This window comes from Eleutherodactylus coqui, chromosome 6, assembly GCF_035609145.1.
Source record: "Eleutherodactylus coqui strain aEleCoq1 chromosome 6, aEleCoq1.hap1, whole genome shotgun sequence".
In the NCBI taxonomy this organism is placed as follows: domain Eukaryota; kingdom Metazoa; phylum Chordata; class Amphibia; order Anura; family Eleutherodactylidae; genus Eleutherodactylus; species Eleutherodactylus coqui.
The window spans coordinates 227,613,448-227,628,584 of record NC_089842.1 but is presented as its reverse complement, the minus strand read 5'-3'; the positions used below and the strand labels follow the sequence as shown (position 1 = coordinate 227,628,584).

The window sequence follows — 15,137 nt, the reverse complement described above, 5'->3', positions numbered from 1 at the left end:
GATGCAATGTTTTTTCACCCATTGCAAACCATGGGCGAGCTTTCTTCGGACACGCCCAAAAAATAGAACACGCCGCGATTCTTCTATCTTGTAGCATCGCTGCGGGAGAAAAATCGCTCACGTAAACAGACCCACTGAAAACAATGGCGCTTTATCCGTGCGAGTTTTGTGTCTCACGTCGCACAAAACTCACGCGACAAACTTGGCCGTGTGAACGCATCCTGAGGGAGTCCTTACATTGGATGACCTGTGAGGCACGAATGCCCGACAGTTTGTCCCGGCAACAGGGGCATTAGGACTAGAGATGAGCGAACCTACTCGGCCACGCCCCTTTTTCGCCCGAGCACCGCGATTTTCGAGTACTTCCGTACTCGGGCGAAAAGATTCGGGGGGCGCCGTGGGTGAGTGGGGGGTTGAAGCGGGGAGTGGGGGGGGGAGGGAGAGAGAGAGGGCTCCCCCCTGTTCCCCGCTGCTACCCCCCGCTCCGCCACGCCTCCCCCCGCCCCCCGGCGCCCCATTCACACGAGCGTGTAAATTATTGCGCAAATTCTTTTTAGCGCGCATTTTACTGTACTTTTTCTGCGTGCAAGGCATATCTATTTTGCGCACAGCAAAAAAATACGGAACGCATGGCTAATTAGTCTAAGGAGTTCCAGATGTGCTCATGCGCATTTACGCAGCGTTTCCCGTATCTCCAAGCGTATTTTGCGCGCTCTTGCGCCTCCTTGTTGACGTCTATGGTGTAAATAGGAAAATAGAGCGTGCTGTGCGTTTTTGCGTGATCGAAATGCGCAGAAAAAAGCGCGTGGGAACGAACCGACTGAAATCAATGAGTTCTATTCTCCGTGCGCAAATTTAGTCTCCGCAAATACGCTAGTTTGACGCCAGCCTTATAGTCAGTGGGGTATACAGATATACAGATAGGCCTTCTTTTACACGGACTGTAAAGTATCGCAGCGTGCTCTATTTTCCTGCGCATTTGCGAACCCAATGTCCCCGTAGAACGCAATGCGGTTCGCAAATGTGCGCAAAATGTGCTATGTAATGCGTGAAAAACGGCAGAATTGCGCCGGAACTCATTAAGACTTCTAAGTCATTTCAATCCGTGCGTCTTTGTTTGCCGCGCGCAAATGATCATGCGCAAAAAGCGCCGTAAAATACGCGGACGCACGTGCCAAAAAACATTGCTCAATAACGCAGCGCTAATGTGCATACGCTTGTGTTTAGCGGGTGGTGGCTTGAGGGTGTATTCACACAGACGTTTGTAATTACGATCCGTGTAAAACGGACGAACCACTTGGAATTATCGCGCGATTTTTGTACATTTTTGCATTCTTCCGGCGTTTCTCATCCGTTTCGAATCAAATTATGACATGCGCAAAAAAAAAAAAAAAAGAAACGCATAAATGCGAAGGCTCGCCACTTCCTGGTTCTCGTCATTTATTTTTAACGGTTACCATGGTTACAGGATTTAAAAAACGGATCATAATCGCATCAGACGAGTGCAATCCGTTTTTTAAAAACGCCACATAGACTTGAATGGATGATTTCATTCCAAAAATCTCAACCAGATGGGACATCGTGCGATTTTCCTTTTTGCTCAGACCGCCCGCCGCCTGCGTGGATTTAACCCTTTAAACACGGCGCTTATTTCTGTACGGATTTGGTCCCATTTTTTCGGACAGGCCTGAAAAGTCACCTGTGCGACTATGACCTAATGCAGCTAAAACCAAGGACCATAATGCTTTGCAGCAAACTTTTCCTGGTCTGGGCGGGGCTTCTACTGGTCTGCAGAGCTCCACCCCTCCACATACAGAAGTAGAATTAAAGGGACAGCGACCCTGAAAACCATCAGGAGATGATTGTTCCCTTCGCAGCAAAATATTAGTCAGTCCTTGGATTTAAGCCCCAATCTCACCCGTCCTCTTCTGCTCCTGGGAAAGCTGGGTGACAACTACAGGTTCCTTGGGATTTGAACCCTGTGTTGTCCAGCTGCAGCTCTTTTATATACAGAGAGATGATTCAATGCATATCATTGCTGTGCAGGATCCAAAGAAAGCTGGGTGATCTGTCATGACGGCTCTTCAGGAGACAAGGTGATACTCAATAACTGGTTTGTGATCTTTGTACTGGCCTTTCTGAATTCCATTCCGCTATTTTTTTCAGTTATGTCTGATCTCAGGAAAGCTGGGTAACCATCAAATCTGTTGTCATTACAAGTACGAGTTTGTCACCCAACTTTCCTAATGCCAATTCAACATGCAAGACATTAAATCTGAAATCCATATTGTCTTTGTACTGGCCTTTTTCTTTTCCACCCAGCTTTCCTAAATCCTTGCATGGAAAACCAGCCTTAGGGCTTGCATGGGTCCGATATTCGCCCTGATTGTCAATGGGCAAAATTTACGTAAGGAATTTTGATGTGGAAAATCTCCACATTTGGCGTCCGTCTTTGTAGTCGCCATTGACCGGGCAAATTCCGTGTGCGGATCGGGGTAAATAACTAGCGGATTTTAGAGGCAGAATTCACGATGAATTCCGCCGTGTGGACATGGCCTTAGGCCGCTCTCACATGACCAGATGGGAATTACGAAATCCGCGATCGTCACCCGATCACGATTGGAAATCGTCACGATTTCCATTGAAGTCAATGAAAGCCATCTGACCCGCAGCCCTTCCGCAATTGCCTAGCGGCAGTGCGAAAAAAAAGTTTGAAAAAAATCTGTATGGCGCATGTCTGCCGGCGAGCCGCCCTGACCGTCCGTAATACAGATGTAAGCATTTTCGTGTGATCGCCGCAGCAGTCAGGGGCGGATTCCATTGTGGGCTCCGCCCCCCTTGTGTGAGGCCGGCCATAGTATGGATTTTGACACTTTTAAACTCCAAGTATGCGAACATCGCCCAATGGTGCGTCCGTGCCCAAAACTGCGTCGAAACCCCCTTTTAATAGAAGTCTGCTGCGAATCAGCGGAAATAACCCGGATTTTGTTGCAGATTTTCCCGCTATGTGTGACGTACCCTAAAGGAGGAAAATGCAGAAATCTAGATGCCCACTTTTGCAGAGCTCCCCCCAGTGCCAGGGCAGTGACTCTACACCCAGTGCCAGGGCCACCACCATCAGCCCCAACAAAGGGACCTGTTGGTCTTCTCACTGAGCGGTGGTGCAAAAACATCAAAAACACCAAAACAACATGATAATGTCCCAAAATAAGCCAAGAGGAAGAATTCCTGGAAGCAGGGGAGAGATTAGAAAGAGAAAGGGGACTGGGATCTGAGACAATGGTGAGAGGGCAGGATCTGAGGAGGAGGAGGAGGAGGAAGGGAAAGGGCCGTCCTTGGAGCAGCCAGAGGTGTACAATCTGCATTCTGAAGAGACACCCAACTAGCATACATCCATAGATCCTGGGGGATCACTTGATCACCCGCCGGGATCCACTCACCAGGATTGGAATCTATCCCCTTCCTCTTTATCCCCCCCCCCCTCTCCATTAGCAGAATGTGGATTTTCTAACACAACCCTGGACAACAAAAGCTTCCTGATATAAAAGGAGAATCCACCACCTCCCCTCCTCCTCCTCTTACAGTCCTGCTTCCCTCCCTTCCCCTCCTCCCTCCTTCTTTCCCAAGAAGTCATCCTTGAAGCTGGGGGATTGCACATGTCTGAGGCTTTTCCTAGCTGCTTGGGGTAAGCTGCAGAAAATCTGCACTGATATTGTGTTTTCTTTTGCACTAGTTGGGGGGTCTGCGCCGCTTGGAGAGCAGGGTGGGGGGTGGGGTTGGTTCTGGATACATTGTAACACTGAGCTGATACATTGTAACTGATCTGATGGGAGCCATTCTCTGCTCTCTCTCCCTGCTGCCATTAGATCTGTCTGATCCTGGTTTTGAGGGGTGGATTTAGGGGTGGTGAGATGTGGGATCTCCACGCTGTGAGCCTCTTAGCTTCTGTAGATGTGCTAATCCACATCGCAATCTCGTTAATATAATCTGGACATAAGGGGGATGGCTAATCCCATCTATTGGATTATAGGGCTATAGCGACGGCCGTTGCCCTACAGCAGGCCCCAAGGATAACCTCGGACTTTCCTAAAGTCCCAGCTCGATGGGAATGCAGCTGGTCGGGGTGGATCTGGAGAGGGAGCTGCCCACTAATCCCAGATTAGGCTTGTATTTGTGTGCCGTTGCTAGCCGCTCCGGTGTGACTTGTTTGCTGGGGGAGTGACCCCTTTTTGTTGGGCTAATTCCTCATTAGTGCTGTGTATTGGGGAATGGCCCTTTACTGTTCGGGGATATCAGGGAGCGTGTTAATAATTAACATTCCGGTACACGGACTAATACAGTCTCGTAGAGATCGGAGAAGGCGGCGGGTGACCTGCGGATAAAATGGGGCACAACATTACCATGTGCTCGCGTTCTTTACGGTCTTTGTTGCTTTAATCTGTAATTTAATTTGGGAGGCGAAGACAAAAGGTATCGTTTATGGCAGCGAGATCCTGGATATGGGGGTCTATAGTTGAGTTTGGGATCGTAGGTTCCTCTATGGTTGCCCCGCTATTGAGTTTGTGGGTTCCTCAATCATTGCTTCATCCCTTCTGGTTGTACCTTATTTGGGATGATAGGTTCCTCTATGACTTCCTTGTCCCTTCTAGCTATAGATACCTGGCTATTGGGTTCATGGGTTCCCCTGTGACTGTCTGCTGGGTATGGCTACCTACTATTAGGTTTCTAGGTCCCTCCATGATTCTGGCTGTAGGTACCCTACTGCTGGGACTATGGGGTTACTCTGTTACTTCTGGCTATGGGTACTACACTATTGTTGTTCATAACTGCCTGGACCCTTTTAGCTACAGATATTTTGCTGGTGGGATCATGGCTTTCTGCATGACTGTGCTGACTATGGCTACTTCACTGTTGGGTTTATGGGTTCCTCCATGATTGCCTGTTTGTTTCTGGGTATGGCTACTCCGCTGTTGGGATTGTGGGTTCCTCTGTGGGTATTCACTATTGGGATCATGAATTTTTCCATGACTACCTGGTCCTTATTTTTCTGGGTAACCCGCTATTAGGTTCATGGGTTTCTCTATGACTGCCTTCCAGTTATGTGTATACCACTATAGGGTTTTGGGGTTCCTCTATGACTGCCTCGTCCCTTCTGGCTATGGTTACCTCATTACTGGGTTTATAGGTTTCACCATGATTGCCTCATCTTTTTCTGGCTGCGGGTACCCCTCTTGGGATTATGGGTTCCTCCATAACTGCCTAGTCTCTTCAGCTATGGGTTCCACTATTGGGTTTATGGCTTCCGATATGATTGCCTGGTCCCTTTTTAGCTATAGATACATTGCTACTGAGTTAATGGGTTACTCGGCCTGCCTGCTGGCTGTGGCTACCTCATTAATGGATTCCTCCATGACTACCTCGTCCCTTCTAGCTATGGGTACCCTCTTGCTGTCTTTATATGTTCCTCCATGAGTGCCTGGTCCCTTCTAGATATGGCTACCCCACTATTGGGTTTATTTCCTCTATGACTGACCCATCCCTTCTGGCCTTGGGGACCCTACTATTGGGTTTATAAGTTCTGCCATGATTTTTTTTTCTAGCTAGCACACTGTTGAGGTTATGGGATCCTCAATGAAGGTCCATTCCTTTCAGGCTATGGGTACCCCCTACTGTTGGGTTTATAAGTTCCTCCATGACTACCTGGCCCTCTCTTGCTATTGGGTTCAGTTCCAACTGTCTGGTAACTAAGGCTACCCTGCTATTGGGTTTCTTGGTTTCTCTGACTGCCTGTTGTTTTCTGGCTGTGTACTTTACTATTGGCATGTAGGTTCTTCTACAACTGTTGGCTGTGGGTATCCTAACTATTGGGATCATAGGTTCCTCCAAGATTGCCTGGTCCTTCTAGCTACTGGTACCCACTCCTGAGTTTATGGGGTTTGCTGTGATTGCCTGTTATTTTCTGGCTATAGCTATCTGACTTTTGGCTTTATGGGTTAATGGGTTCCTCCATAATAGCCTGTTCTGGCTATAGGCACCTCACTACTGGAGGTCCTATAATGCTTCTGCCAGTTATGGGGGTCCTACGGTTGATCAGGGTTCCCTATTAACTGTCTGTGGCAAACTGCATGCGTGGACCTGTAACTTTGCATTCATAAGTAACCTCTTCCTCCCGGGTATGGGGGTCTCATAATGACTTCTGGCTATGAGGGGCCTATGTGTTTTTTTTTTTTTTGCCTGATCTCAACCTCAAAACTGACAGTCTATGGGGTCCACAGTCACAGCAATTGACCCCCGTAAGCAGAAGGTGACTATTAATGAATGGAGATCCAAGATCACAAGCTTTAAAGCAGCACCCCATACAAATAGCAGATGACTGTCACCTGTCAGCTATGGAGGCCCTACTATCATTTTCTGGCAGTCACTCGTTTTCATGGTTATTGGTACCATATTGTTTGAGTCTATTATTATGCGGTTCTACTTGGTCTGTCATTTGCCAAATCCCTTTGGGGAGACCTATAGTTTTGAAACTGTGAGCCTCTCTATAGTTGGCTGGTGGTGTCAAGCCCTATACTGACTGGCAGCCACCTGCTGGCCATGAGGGACCTGTGATGGAACTTGGAATCTCTTGTTGCCCTCTGGCTTGGGGGACTCTCGACTAGATTTGTGACCTTGGGTGTCCGTCAAGCGTGTTATTGGCAATGGGAGCCCAAGACTCTCAAAAACTGCTGGTTGGCAGAGCATGAGACATGTAGAGCAAAGCCCCAAACTGGAGCATCATCATTACATAGTCATCAAGCTCCTACGAGGTCTTATTCTTGTGTGCGACCTTGATAGAATGATCATGTTCTAGGAACTCGTCTGTCTGCAGTAGCTTGCACCAAAGGGTTAATTTCTTAGGGTTACTTCAGCCAGGAAAGGAAAGTTACATGACCCTTCCAGAGGCGACGACTTCAGTAATTGGATAACGAAGACTCTCACGATTATTATATAGCATCTTTGTCACAGAGAAAATTACTGCTCAGCCTTAAGGCCCTTTTACATGGAACAATTATGGTTTTGGGGGAAAAAAAGGCATTTAAACAAGCGAAAATGAACAATAATCCAGTGAAAACGCAGCCAATGATCGAACGATAAGCGACCAAATTAGCGTAAAAACCATGGTTGGCTCGTTCGCTAATCGTGCAGTTTAAATACGTTCATTCGTTCTCATTCATTGGTACGGAGAATGTGGATGATTCAGCGAGCGAACGATTTATCTGCCTGTATGAACGGGCTGCACGAGTGAACTCTGACAATGCTTCAGTGTTGGAACAATAAATGGCTGTAATAGCACCTTAAGGTGATGTCTACTGCATGTTCTGCAGAACCTCTTTGGACTTGCATCGTCACCGATGGTGCGCAGACCCATAATCTACACTGCAAAAACATTCGCCAAGTGTTGCTTGGTCGTTACTGATCAACTCTACGACTGTAGATCGTAGGGATTTGCATCAAAGGGCACCATCTTCTAGTCTTCAGTTGGTAGGGTCCTCGTTATGGTGGAGGATGGCCGATCAATGGTTGAGTCTTCTTGGGGTTTGTCCTGAGCAGATACGTCTACATCTGTGTAAGATATATGCTTTATTCGGCCGTTTGTTGTGCAGGTAGGTACCTGCGAGAACTTATCTCTTGCAGACCCAGCGATGGACTGAGTGCAAGTTGCTGGAAACCACAATACAAACCAAGATCTACTTTGCTAGACAGTCTTTATGGGTCCAATCGGACTGGTGGCTGTCGAATGCTGTTGGTATCGCTGGTCAAGAGTGAAGGATTATTGGTTGGTGATTACAATGGGTAATCTAGTATGTTATTGGAGGTGTCCGCCAAATGACCAGTAGCCAGGGGCGTAGCTAAAGGCTCATGGGCTTGGGTGCAAAAATTGACCTTTGGATAGTCCTCGGTGTTACAGTGGCAAGAGGGCTTGTGGACCCCCCTGGCTTGTGTGGCCCAGTTGCAATTGCAACCACCCTCCTATAGCTATGCCACTGCCAGTAGCCTCTGAGTACCTAGATTTATCTATGGCAGCTTAAGGCTGAGCCTACAAGACTTCTTCACATTCGCGCTAACCCATGGCTTTTGAAGTTGAGAAGCAATCTTGTCCATATCGGTGCTACTCAATGTGACCAAGATGACTTTCAGAAAAGTTTCAGTTGACCTAGTTCTACTACAGGATTCCTAAACGTTTGCCCTCAGCTGGTAGTCGGGAGGAGTCACCAAATATCAATAACGGACACTCCTGCCTTGGGATAACTGAAACTGTCGCCTGGGCTAAGGAATGCTTGGCACTATGTACCCAATAACTGCGCCCCTCCCAGTCACTTGACATCCTGGTGATGGAATGTGGAACTAAAGTGTAAAAATACAAATTGACTCCCAGCAAACTGCATCGGGAGAGTCCTAATATCTTCTACAACTCCAATGGATTTGATAGTTCAACTATCTAAGTTTGACTTTCGAGGGGGCTGGAAGCTACAGTATAGTAATCGACAAGCCGTCGTCTTTAACAACCCCCCTCCCCCACCCATGAATAGTACCGTGTTTCCCCGAAAATAAGACAGTGTCTTATATTAATTTTTGTTCAAAAATTTTACTTTTTTACATGTATAGCTGCCTGGACACTATTTAAATCGACTTTTTTAATTAACTGTTAGCAGGGCTTAATTTTGGAGTAGGGCTTATATTTCAAGCACCCTCAAAAAGCCTGAAAAATCATTTTGCATCCTCAAAAATTCTGGAAAATCCTACTATGTCTTATTTTCAGGGTGTGTCTTATTTTCAGGGAAACAGGGTAGTGGAGACCAGGGGAACCCTGACTGTGACATGGAGAGGATTCCCCTTTCTGAACTTTTAAAGTAGCTTTTGCCATATTCACATGGCTTCCAACCCTGGACCACCTCAAGTCCTGAAAAATTGGGACCGATTTGTTAAAAAAAATTTTTTCCTGCTCCTTTTCATACATTATGCATTTTTTTTTGTTTTTTTTTAAACGTACTTTATCATTAAAGCTTTTACAAACTGCACCTATAGGTTTGAATGGGCGATTGTCATCCAAAAAGTGCAACAAGATAGAACATGCTGCAAATTTATTATCCTTTTTCTCCACGGACTGTACGATTTAAAAATCACATGTGTGAATAAAATATGCATTATTTCTGGGGTGCTTTTTTTTTTTTTTTTTTTTTTTTTTTTTTTTTTTTTTTGGGTCAGTCCAATATTTTTCTTTCAGTCTAAAACCTGGACAGAAAAATCGTTTGTGTGAATACACCCTAAAAGTTGTTTATTTTTTTAGCCTGCTGTGTTCACTGAGCTTCTGCCGAGATGGGCCTTAATATCATTGAGACATAAAGGTGATGAAATCGTTCTGCAGGAATATCGGCCCCTGTGGACAGGAAGCTTCTTGTAGTTGCTGCAGATTAGATGGCGGTCTGACATGTTCTGACCAGCTGACAGGAAGGGGTCAGCGACTCATGCTGCTTGCATCAAATTCTGACTTCCCATCAGCACGGGGCAACAGAAATCTGGATCCATCTGACCAGGAGATGTTTCTCCGCTGTTGAGTGATACAAGTTTTGCTCTCTCTTGCCCGCTGGAGTCTTGTCTTTCTGTTTCTCTCAGGCACAATGGCGCTGGAACTAGTTGTCTGCTGTCATAGCCCATCCGTGTGAAGAAACGGCGCGATGTTGTTTTTGGACGCTCCAGCGTTGTATTCGGCCGTTCTTGACTGTGTAGCACCTGTTGGTAGAATGATTCCTGACATCCTCCTCTGACCCCTTTTCAGAGATGAGTTGTTTCCATCCACAGGATCCCCTTTCACTGGAAGTTTTGCTCAATCACGCCTTTCTCTGTATACTCTCCACACTGTTACTCGAGAGAAGGCCCTTTGCGATTGGCAGTGAGACCTGGCTAGTCTAGCCCCGATGACCCAGCCTCGTTGGAAGTCGCTCAGATCGCTGAATTTTCCCATCTAATGTGGATTCGCACAAACTGATCCACGGAAAACTTGTTGCATGATTTTATGCCGCACTCCGGGGTCACGGGGAGAATGTCCATACAGGGAAGCCCAATCATGAAAAGGCTGGGGGCTCTAATAAAGGGGTCATTCAGTGTTCTATATATTTCTTCCCCTTGTTCATACATGTCTGTCCTGCAGTGGGGCAGAGGATGTTGAAGGGTAATCTTGATGAAAAGTCAATAGGGAAGCGGCGTGTAACACGAGAACGAGCATAGATTGTAAGCTGTTTGGGTTAGAGTATCCAGTTTCCGCTTTTATGTAGGTGAGGATGGAATTGATACCCAATATCCTGTCATTATTATGCAGCCTTTATCCCAGACTATAAACATCCTTTACATGTATCGTAGCTTATGACTTGAGACGGGTTCATAAACTTTCTTGGTGACCTTAAAGGGGTTTTCCGGTTCTAAACTATTGCTGGTCTGCCCTCAGAATAGGGCCTCAATAGTAGATTCGTGGGATCCATTGACTAGAACCTCCACAGATGAGCTGTTTGCCAGGCCGGCGTGTTTGTGTTCGGATCTTTTTTTTTTTTTTTTTTTTCTTTTTTTGCAGGAAGCGGACAGCTCCATTCTTACTGCAGTGGCCAGGCTTGATATTGTAGGCAAAGTCCCAATTTATTTCAATGTGAACTTAGCCTGTAATACTAAGCCTGGCCACAGCAGTAAGAATGGAGCTGTCTGCTTCCTGCAGAATTTTTTTTTCAGTACATGAGTGCACCAGCCCAGTAAACAGCTGATAGGCAGTGGTCCAGGGGAAAACAACACTGCCAATCTACTATTGATGACCTATCCTGAGTATAGACCATCAATAGTATACAACCCCCCAAAAAATTTTTATTCTGATTTATTTTATATATTTTTCACCTTTTAGAATAAAAAGTGTTTCTATGACTTTAAAAAAAAAATCTGTTTCTTCGTTATATCTGATCCTGAGAAAGCTGGGTGACAACCTGCACAGCTGTCATGATGACACCATAGTGGTTGTCACCCAAGCTCTTTATGAAAAAGTCTAAAAGAAAACTTGTTTAAATTGCTCCAAACAACCAATCACAGAGCTGCTTTCATTTTGTATTCTGAAAGCTGTGCTGTGATTGGGGCAACGGAGGCGGTGTTTTTTTTGGACTCCTCTGCCCCTGGTGTGTAACTCTAGATCCAGCTACCACATCCCTTAACTATTGAAGAAAAGCTGAGTAATAGTCCCCTCTGATGGGGGTTGTAACAGTGTTAAATATTGGCACAAAAAGAGCATTGGGATGACCAGGCTTCCAATGATACTTAGCTCAGTGTAGGATGACCACAGCTGGCCTTGGCTAGGTGCGGTCCCACAGGGACCACCAGCTTCCAGGGGGGGCAGCAAGCTGATATAGACTTGGGGACATCGGCACCCTTTAGTTGGCTGGGCCAGATGATCTTCCTCCAGCAGTGTCTTGTGCAACTACATGAATCGTCGTCCTCCACTCTGGTGTTCAGAGGCGGTGCTGTCGGCCCACAGCACCCTGCAACACAATCGCTTGGTTCTGCTGCTGTACTTGTGTCACAAGCTTGGTTCTGGTATCGTATCTATGTACTGAGGTTATTTGTGGTGCTATATTCATGTTGTAAGCTTGCTCCTGGTACCGTATATATTCTCTAAGCTGTTTTTGTGGGTTCACTGCTAACAAAAAATTTTTTCCCACTTCTGGACAGGCAGAATACCTGTTGGCAGCAATATATATATCTCTATCTCAATCGTGTGTGTTTGTTTGTGGCTTATTTTGGTCTTTTTTTTGGGAGGGGGGGAGGGGGCGGGGTCATTACAGTAATAGCATGAAAAACTCAGGGGTGGGACCAAACCTTTGGAGCTACGCCCATGAGCAATATCTTAAAGGAGAACCTGCAATTTTATTAGCCTGCCAGTCCTGATTTCTTAGTGGATTGGGCCATGTGCGGGCAATAGATTATGGTGGGCAGTGGTGCTCATTACTTGTTGACCTTGCTGCATCAGGCACAACCTTTCCTTCCCACGAACGGATTTCCGCCGCGTAATTCGCGGCGAAAATCCGCTGCGTTGCACGCAGCTATTAGGTTCTATTGAACCTAATAGCTCCATGCTCACGATGCGTAATTCCACCGCGGAATTACGCACCGCGATTTCTCCCGTCCTCACCCGCAGCATGCTCTATTTTCTGCGGGTGAGGACGGGCTGTACGCACTGACGGCTTCCATTGCAGTCAATGGAAGCCGTCCATTCACGCTATCTCCCGCTGTAACCAGCGGGAGATAGCGTGAAAAAACGCTTTCCCGCCCACCGCCGAGCGTCATATGACGCCAAATGACGCGGTCCGGCCGCGTCACGTGACACGGCTGGTGACGCGAGAGCGGTGGGCGGTGACGAGCGGTGACGCGGCGGTGGTGGGCGGGGAAGCGATTTCACGCTATCTCCCGCAGGTAAGTATAGGGGCTCTGGGGGGCGCCGTGACGGGCTTCACAGCGGAATATTACGCTGCGGAGCCCGTCACGCTCGTGGGAAGGAGGCCTGCTGTCCTTGAGGAGATCTTAAGATTTCTTTTCTGAGGACTGTCAAGAGACTGCGTTTATTTTCACCTCTGCCCCCACCGGGGACCGTGAAACAGACTGTATCTCCCTATAGGTACCTGGTTAATTAATAAGGGATATCTGCCCTGGAGGTAGCAGCCTTCCTTCATTCTTAAGGAGTGATCCACAGACAAAAGACGGTGTTAATCATTGACCCCGATTCCTTATATGCGGCCTGGGCTATGTCTCACCGAGGGGGCTGTTGGCCCAATGATTCATTCATGGCTCTGTTAGTACAGATGTGCTTACCTTTCATATGCAGATTGGTGGCATCATAGATGACCATGTTACCAACGCATCTGCATAGTAAAGGTCTATTGTGTACTGTGGCAGTACTACACCTCCCAGCATGCAGTTTTGCAACATGGAATTTTTTTTTTTCAAGTGTACTTTCCCTTTAAGGAAAAAAAAACCGCCAGCTGTCAACACCATTCCCAGACTGCTGTTTTTTATTTACCGACTGCTTCAGATACAGGCTGGTATATATAAATATTAGAGATCACCCGATCGCCTACACAGCGTATACCATGAGTCATCGCGGTGGCGCACGGTTCCCTCCTCGCCAGACTTCAGGCGTGTTTGGAGTAATTAGCATTTTTTTTTTTCTTTATATTTTATATCTCAAGAGTCTTAATTAAGAAATAAAAACCGGGAAGGCGAATCACACCCTAATTTGACGCCGTCAGAAGAAAACTAGCATCGCGGTCTGCCACCCCTCACCCCCCCCCCCCCTCCTTGTATAATGATGGCGCGGCGTTAGTGTGAAACCCATTAGTGCTGGTGTGACACGTTACCTGCTACTTGACGAGGTGCAAGTCCTGATGAAATATTGATGGAGCTCTGGGAAACGTCGGCACGTGGAAGAATTTATGGCGGTCTGACGCGGTGCTGTACGGAATTATACAGAAATGATGTATAATCATGTTCACTGTATGGCGGTATGTGGTTATTGTATGTATTATGGCGGTATGTTGGTATTGTGTATATACAGTATTTACTTTTGCTATGTTGGTATTGTATGGCGGTATGTGGGTGCATTATGTAGGGTATTATGTCGGCACTGTATGGCGTTACGTGGGTACATATGTGCGGTATTATGTACCAACATATCGCCATAGAGTGCCAACACAATGTCCTACATATGTACCCACATGGTGTCGGCACTGCATGGCAGCAGAGTACTGGCAGTTTTCTTGCGCGCTCACTGACGGTACGGTGTGGGACGTGCATGTACAGAGCTGCGGTTTATCTGTTCTTCGCTGTAGGGGATACTTACTAAATTCCACTGTTTAATAAATGCCTTTTCTCACAGACTTTTAAGCGCCCGCCTTCTGGCGTACGGCGGTCTCATCGTCTAGTACCGCGTGTGTGTCAGAGATATATTATCCACCCACCCACTGCTCCCTATGCAACGCTCCTGCACTTGTCAAAGCCACCCAGTCTACATAAAAGCCTTAGGCCTCATGTCCACTGGGAAATTCGGGCCCGTGTGGCTTCTCCATGCAGAATCCCGCAGCGGGTCCCTCCTTTCCCACGAACGTGAGGCCTGAAAATTGATTTTACTTACCTGTCCGGACGCTGCGGGTTCCTGTCTGTCGCGACCGGATCTTCTTTCTGTCCGCAAGCATGCGCTGGGAAGCCCGCCGAAAATGGAGCATGCTGCCGGTGATTTCCCGCACGTGCAATCCGCGTGGCAGGAAAAAAGGACATCCGCAGGTATTTACTTACCTGCGGGTGTCCAATGCGTCCCTATGGGCGCGGATCACGTGTGCGGGACACCTGCGCGGATTTGGTAAATCGATTTAGCTAGTGGACCCCTCATGTCCACGGGGGAAATCAGGCCCGTGCGGATTTCTGCTGTGGATGCAATTATATTGTGTGTGCGTGTGCGCGTGTGCGTGTGTGTGTGCGTGTGTGGTTTTTTTCTTCATATGGGAGATCAATTGAGATATGTGCTCTTTGAACCCCCTCACCCCTGATCCGCACTAAAATGGAGCATTTAGCGGGTTTTTTTTATGCTCGTGAAATCTGCAAATCACTTAAAATACCATCCGCAGCTATTTATTTAACCGCGGGTGGTCAATGCTTTCCTATGGGATGCGGGTTTGCGGGTTTTTCTTTATGCGCAGATTTGCTAAATATAATTTCCCCGTGGTCATGAGGCCTAGGCGACATGCTCCATCTTAGTGCGGATCACGCGTGGGGGAGTTCAAAGAGCACATAGCTCAATTGATCTCCCGCATGAAAAAAAAGACAATTACAGTTCATCCGCAACGGAAATCCGCGGCGGGCCTGATTTTCCCCAGGGACATGAGGCTAAGGCCTCATGTCCACTTGAAAAGTACAATCCGCGCAGAATCTACCGCATTGCTATCAATGTGATAGCAATGTTGCCGATCCGCGCGGAATCCGCGGCAGAATGGAGCCTGCCGTGTTTTTTCTCCCGCGCGTGAAAAACGCAATTCTTTTAAAATGCCATCCGCGGGTGCAAAAATCAATTTAATGGACCG

At 47.1% G+C, this 15,137-nt stretch overlaps 1 protein-coding gene across 1 annotated transcript in view; it reads left to right on the top strand.

Annotated features, from left to right (window-relative positions):
* Positions 1-3,354: 3,354 nt before the first annotated feature.
* The window catches only part of VANGL2 (VANGL planar cell polarity protein 2), a 97,359-nt gene continuing 85,576 nt past the window's right edge, over positions 3,355-15,137 (top strand). The window contains exon 1 of the mRNA XM_066609021.1: positions 3,355-3,685. The gene's annotated coding sequence lies outside the window, so the exon portion shown is untranslated. The remainder of the gene's footprint in view (positions 3,686-15,137) is intronic.